Source organism: Gymnogyps californianus, unplaced genomic scaffold (assembly GCF_018139145.2).
Source record: "Gymnogyps californianus isolate 813 unplaced genomic scaffold, ASM1813914v2 HiC_scaffold_323, whole genome shotgun sequence".
In the NCBI taxonomy this organism is placed as follows: Eukaryota; Metazoa; Chordata; class Aves; order Accipitriformes; family Cathartidae; genus Gymnogyps; species Gymnogyps californianus.
The window spans coordinates 2,522-8,022 of NW_026114206.1; the positions used below are offsets into that span (position 1 = coordinate 2,522).

General features: G+C 60.9%; 1 pseudogene; it reads left to right on the top strand.

Moving 5' to 3' along the window:
* The first annotated feature begins 565 nt into the window (after window positions 1–565).
* Window positions 566–2,303, top strand: LOC127028478 (protocadherin alpha-3-like; annotated as a pseudogene).
* The last annotated feature ends 3,198 nt before the right edge of the window (window positions 2,304–5,501 follow it).

Consider the following 5,501-nt stretch of genomic DNA (forward strand, 5'->3'; position numbering starts at 1 on the left):
CCGGAGGAAGCGAAGGCCGGGACGGTGGTGGGCCGGCTGGCGCAGGACCTGGGCCTGGAGGCGGGCGAGGCGGAGGCTTGGCGGCTGCGGCTGGTGGCGCAGGGCCGGCGGGCGAGCGTGGAGGTGAGCGGGGCGAGCGGGGCGCTGGTGGTGAGCTCGCGGCTGGACCGGGAGGAGCTGTGCGGGAAGAGCGCGCCGTGCGCCCTGCGGCTGGAGGTGCTGGTGGAGCGGCCGCTGCGCGTCTTCCACGTGGAGCTGGAGGTCACCGACATCAACGACAACGCCCCGCTCTTCCCCGCCGCCCGGAAAAACCTCAGCATCGCGGAATCCCCGCCCGGCTCTCGGTTCCCGCTGGAGGGCGCGTCGGATGCAGACATCGGAGCCAACGCGCAGCTCTCCTATACACTCAGCCCCAGCGAGCATTTCGTCTGGATTTACAGAAATCGAATGAGCGAAATGTTGTACCCGTCTTGTTTTAACGAAATCTCTGGACCGCGAGACGATGCCTGTGCACCGGTTGGTGTTGACGGCGAGTGACGGGGGCCGGCCGTCGCTGACGGGCACGATGGAGCTGGTGATCTCGGTGCTGGACGTGAACGACAACGCGCCCCAGTTCAACCAGTCGGTGTATAAAGTGGAGCTGCCGGAGAGCGCTGCGGAGGGGACGCTGGTGGTGCGGGTGAACGCCACGGATCCGGACGAGGGCATTAACAGTGAGTGACTACACCGCGACCAACTTCCTTCCCGTGAGAGGAAGAGATTGATTACGTCAATCGAAGACGGGGAGATCCGTCTCACGGGCGCCCTGGACTTCGAAGAAGTCAGGATATTTGATCGCATTGAAGCGAGAGACAAAGGGACCGCCGCTGTCGGGTCACTGCAAGCGTGGAGCTGGAGGTGGTGGACGTGAACGACAACGCGCCGGAGGTGTGGGTGACGTCGCTGTCGGTGCCGGTGCCGGAGGACGCGTCGGTGGGACGGTGGTGGCGCTGCTGAGCGTGTCGGACCGGACTCGGGGGCGAACGGGCGGGGTGCGGTGGCGCGGTGTGGCCGCCGGCGCCGTTCGGGGCTGGTGGCGAGGTTCGCGGGCTCGTACTCGCTGGTGCTGCGGAGGCGCTGGACCGGGAGCGGTGTCGGAGTACGAGGTGGAGGTGCGGGCGGAGGACGGCGGGCGCCGCCGCTGCGCGGCAGCCGCGGGGTGCGGGTGCCGGTGTCGGACGTGAACGACAACGCGCCGGCGTTCGCGCAGGCCGTGTACACGGTGCTGGCGCGGGAGAACAACGCGGCGGGCGCGGAGCTGGCGCGGCTGTGGGCGCGGACGCGGACGAGGCGGGGAACGGGCGCGTGAGGTACTCGGTGGCGGAGGGCGTGGGCGGGGGACGCGGGGGCGGGCGGGGGGTGGCGGCGGCGTCGAGCTACGTGTCGGTGGACGCGGAGAGCGGGCGCGTGTGGGCGCTGCGTCCGTTGGACTACGAGGAGGTGCAGGTGCTGGAGTTCGTGAGTGCGGGCGGTGGACGCGGGGGAGCCGCCGCTGTGCGGCAACGCCACGGTGCAGCTCTTCGTGGTGGAGCGAGAACGACAACGCGCCGGCGCTGCTGCGCTGGCGCCGGGCGTCGGGCCGGGGCCCGGGCGTCGGGCTGGTCGTCGTCGGGTCCGGTCTCGGGGGCGCTGTGGGCGTGGGCGGCGTGGGGGGCGCCGGCGGGGCAGGTGGTGGCGAAGATCCGGGCGGTGGACCGCGGACTCGGGCTACAACGCGTGGCTGCGCTACGAGCTGTGGGAGCCGCGGGGGAAGGGCCCGTTCCGCGTGGGGCTGTACAGCGGCGAGGTGAGCACCGGCGCGGGCGCTGGAGGAGGCGGACGGCCGCGGCAGAGGCTGGTGATCGTGGTGCGGACACGGGGAGCCGGCGCGCTCGGCCCACGGCCACGCTGAGCGTGTCGCTGGTGGAGGGCGCCGAGGCGGCGCTGGCGGCCGCGGGCTCGTCGTCGTCGTCGTCGTCGTCGTCGTCGTCGTCGGGAGCGGGGCTGCGGCCGGCGGCGGGCGCGGAGGGCGGCGCGGCGGCGGCTGCGGCGTCGGCGTCGGCGACGAACGTGTGGCTGGTGGTGGCCATCTGCGCGGTGTCGAGCGTGTTCGTGGCTGGCGGTGGTGCTGTACGGGGCGTCGCGGTGGTCGCCGCGGGCGGCCGTGGTGTCGGGGCCCGGGCCGGCGACGGCTGGTGTGCGCCAGCGAAGTGGGGAGCTGGTCGTACTCGCAGCGCAGAGCCGGAGCCTGTGCGTGGCGGACGGCGCGGGCAAGAGCGACCTGATGGTTTTCAGCCCAACTTCCGCGCCGCCGCCCGGCCCCGCGGCGAAGGAGACGCAGCGGAGCCGCCCGCTCTCCTGGACACGGTCAGTGGCCCTCCTTTCTGGCTCTCGCCCCTTCGCCCTTCTTCTCGGTCTCCTCCGCCTCTTCGCGGTCTTCGTTCTGGCCGCCGCCTGGGCAGGCGCTGGTGGGAGGCGGGCTCAGCCCGCGGGGCCTGCGGGCGGTGGGTGCTTGGCGGGTGCTCAAGGGTGTTCACGGCACCTTTGCATCTGCCTCCGCGTCCTTGCCGGAGCCCCTCGGCTCTCGCTGTGGGGGGAAACTAGCGGTACTGCCGCAGCCCGCGGCGGTTACCGTCGGCAGCTGAGGTTTGCTGCTGTGGGTGTGAGCTGTTTCTTTCCGTAGAGTAAAATCGCTTGCCCGACTGCGATGAGAGGTGCCACGACATCAGCTTTCGAGACGCTCTTGCTTGGGGGTGTGTAGCGTTTGCACGCGAGCTTGCTGAAGGAGTGCAAGACAGGCAGGCTGTGATGGTGACGTGCCCCAGGCGCTATTTGGTGCCTATTCGCGTTGCAGAGTGCTGATTGTGCTGGTATGAGATGTGGAAAGTTTTCTTGTGAAAAGTCTGTCCTCCTCCTGTGTGATTGTCCCCTGCAAGAGCCGTGATGCGAGGTGACAATTGAGGCTTCAGGCTTTCTCTCCCCGTGGAGTAATCTCTCCCTTTTGATTCTCCCACCAGAGTCATTAAGAAAGTGGGGAAGGCTTTGCGGACTTTTCCTCTGTTGTTTTCCAAGTAATGTTGTCACTCTACTTGGTAGAATAAAGTGTTCAGGGAGAGGAGTGTGACGCAAGGTAGGTGTGAGAACGGGAATTTCTTTTTTCTTTTCCACGCCGCAAATCGTGCTATCGGAGACTTCCGTTCCTGTCTGGAGAAGTGACGTTGGTGTGACGTAGGCTGGCCTGTTTTGCTAGTCTTTCAATTTTGGATCAAGCATTGAGAGCCTTATAGAAAGCTTGGAAACCTTCTCTTAAAAAAACCCACATTGTCCTATGCATTAGGTATCATCCATTACAGTGCTGTGCTCGTCGGCATTCGGTTTTGTTCTCTCACAGAAGGAAATCAATGCCACACTGCCATTGAGCTACCCTGACAGCCATCGCTACAAGCAGGGGAAGGGTCTGGAAATGCTGGAGTGAGCCTGAGGTGGAAAGGAAATAGTGGCATGTCGCAGAGGGATGTGGCAGTGGCACCGAGTAGGGCCTGGGCATCTGCTCATGTGAAGGGTGACCTTGAGCAGTGGAAAGACTTGTCTGAATTGAAATCGTTGGGAAGACCATGGGCCATGTCATGAGAAGACAGCAATGGGAGATGATGTGCTTGTCTTGAGAATGCATGTCCCAGAGTGGGGAATGGAGGATGCCTAGAGGAAAGCCTGAGGCAGGATGGACACGAAGTGTTCTTGCCCAGGATCCTTTCCCATGCTGCGAGGGTCTGGAGTTGGAGGCTTCTGGATCTTGAGACAGTGTGTGGTACTGAAATGCCCACGATGTCTGTTGAGGTTATGAGTACCTTGCACCAGAGGCCGACCCTTGTGCTGCTGCCTGCCTGCCGAAGGCAATGTGCTGGTAAGAGGGGGTGACATGCAGAGTGATGAATATTTTCCCTGGTGTTTTGGGAAAGATGTTGTGGGAGGATAGTGCTTCAGTGTGCTGTCCTTGTGGAGTGGTGGGCATCTACAGGAGCTTGCACAGCTGTTGGTGTTGCCATCACGCAACCTCCTCAGGCAGGATTTGGGACATGAGTGGGTTTAATCTTTGTGCGCTCAGCTTCCCCTACTTGTGCACTTGCAGAGGTGGCCATGGAGGAGATGGTGTGTCGTCTTGTCATTATTAACTCCTTCAGATATGTGCACGTACACACCAAACCCTGCACAGGAACACAGCTCTGTTTTTCCATCGTAGCAATTCTCTCACCCAGTTGACATCGTGAGACCGCTTGCGCTTCAGCATTTGGTGTGTTTTTCTGAAAGAAAAAACCCCTGTGGACTGGGATCAGAGCTGTCACAGCTCTAATCACAGAATCCTGAAGAACTCCGTTCTTACGTGCAGCTCTGTGGTGTTTCCATCTGAGATTTGTGAAAAGGCAAAAGCATTCAGGGTGAAGTTGACGCATCTGGGAAGATTCTGCGAGCAGTGAGTGGCTTTGCAGCCCTCCATATGTTCTTTTTCATTTCCTATGTTCTTTTTCACCAATTCCCCTCCCTGAAAATGTGTCTTTTCTGAAGAAGCAAGCAGCGATGCTAGAGGGAAGTCGCTGCCACCTAAGTGGATGTGTTTGAGAGACAGCTGTACTTTTGTTCCTGTTCGGTCGTGGTATCTTTATGTTGGATTGACGGATGTTGCCTGGATTATAATGCCTTTAGGTTTGGAGCAGCAAAGCACCGCTGCCTGCTCTCGTTCCTTTCCTGCTGCTTCCAGGCAGAGTGTGAGCAGGCAGCAGCAAGGAGATATGGGGGAGGGACCCCAATCCATTTGATGGAATGGATGTGTTGGGCATCAAGGAGATGTTCTAAGTGAAAGAGTCATGGTGTTTTCTTTGTGTGAGTATTGCTCCCAGCTCTGCCACATTTCCATCTGAGATAGCTGAAGCCTTGCCAAACATGACAGGTCAGCAGCAGAGAGCGTGTGGGACACCGTGTATATGATACCATCTGTGTGATTTTTATGGTGGTGTCATTGATGGAAGGGTCTGCAAGCTTGAGGTGGGAAAGGAAACTGTGGCATGTTGCAGAGGTGAATGTTGGACGTGGCATGAGTAGGGCCTGGCTGTTTCTTGCTGTGACGAGTGATTGTGAGCAGTGGGAGGACTTGTCTGTGGGAACTGGAAATCCTAGGGAAGACCATGGGCCATGTCATGAGAAGACAGCAATGGGAGATGATGTGCTTGTCTTGAGAACGCATGTGTCGGAGTGGGGAATGGAGGATGCCTAGAGGAAAGCCTGAGGCAGGATGGGCATGAAGTGTTCTTGCCCAGGATCCTTTTGCAGGCTCCCAAGGGTCTGGAGTTGGAGGCCTTCTGTCACAGAAGGGCATGACTTCCATTGGAGGGATCCATCATGGGGAGGGTGACCTTGAAGCGGGGAAGAGTCTTGCCTGAGGAAATGGAGATGTGGGTCAGAACACAGACTGTGTCATTGGGGAAGAG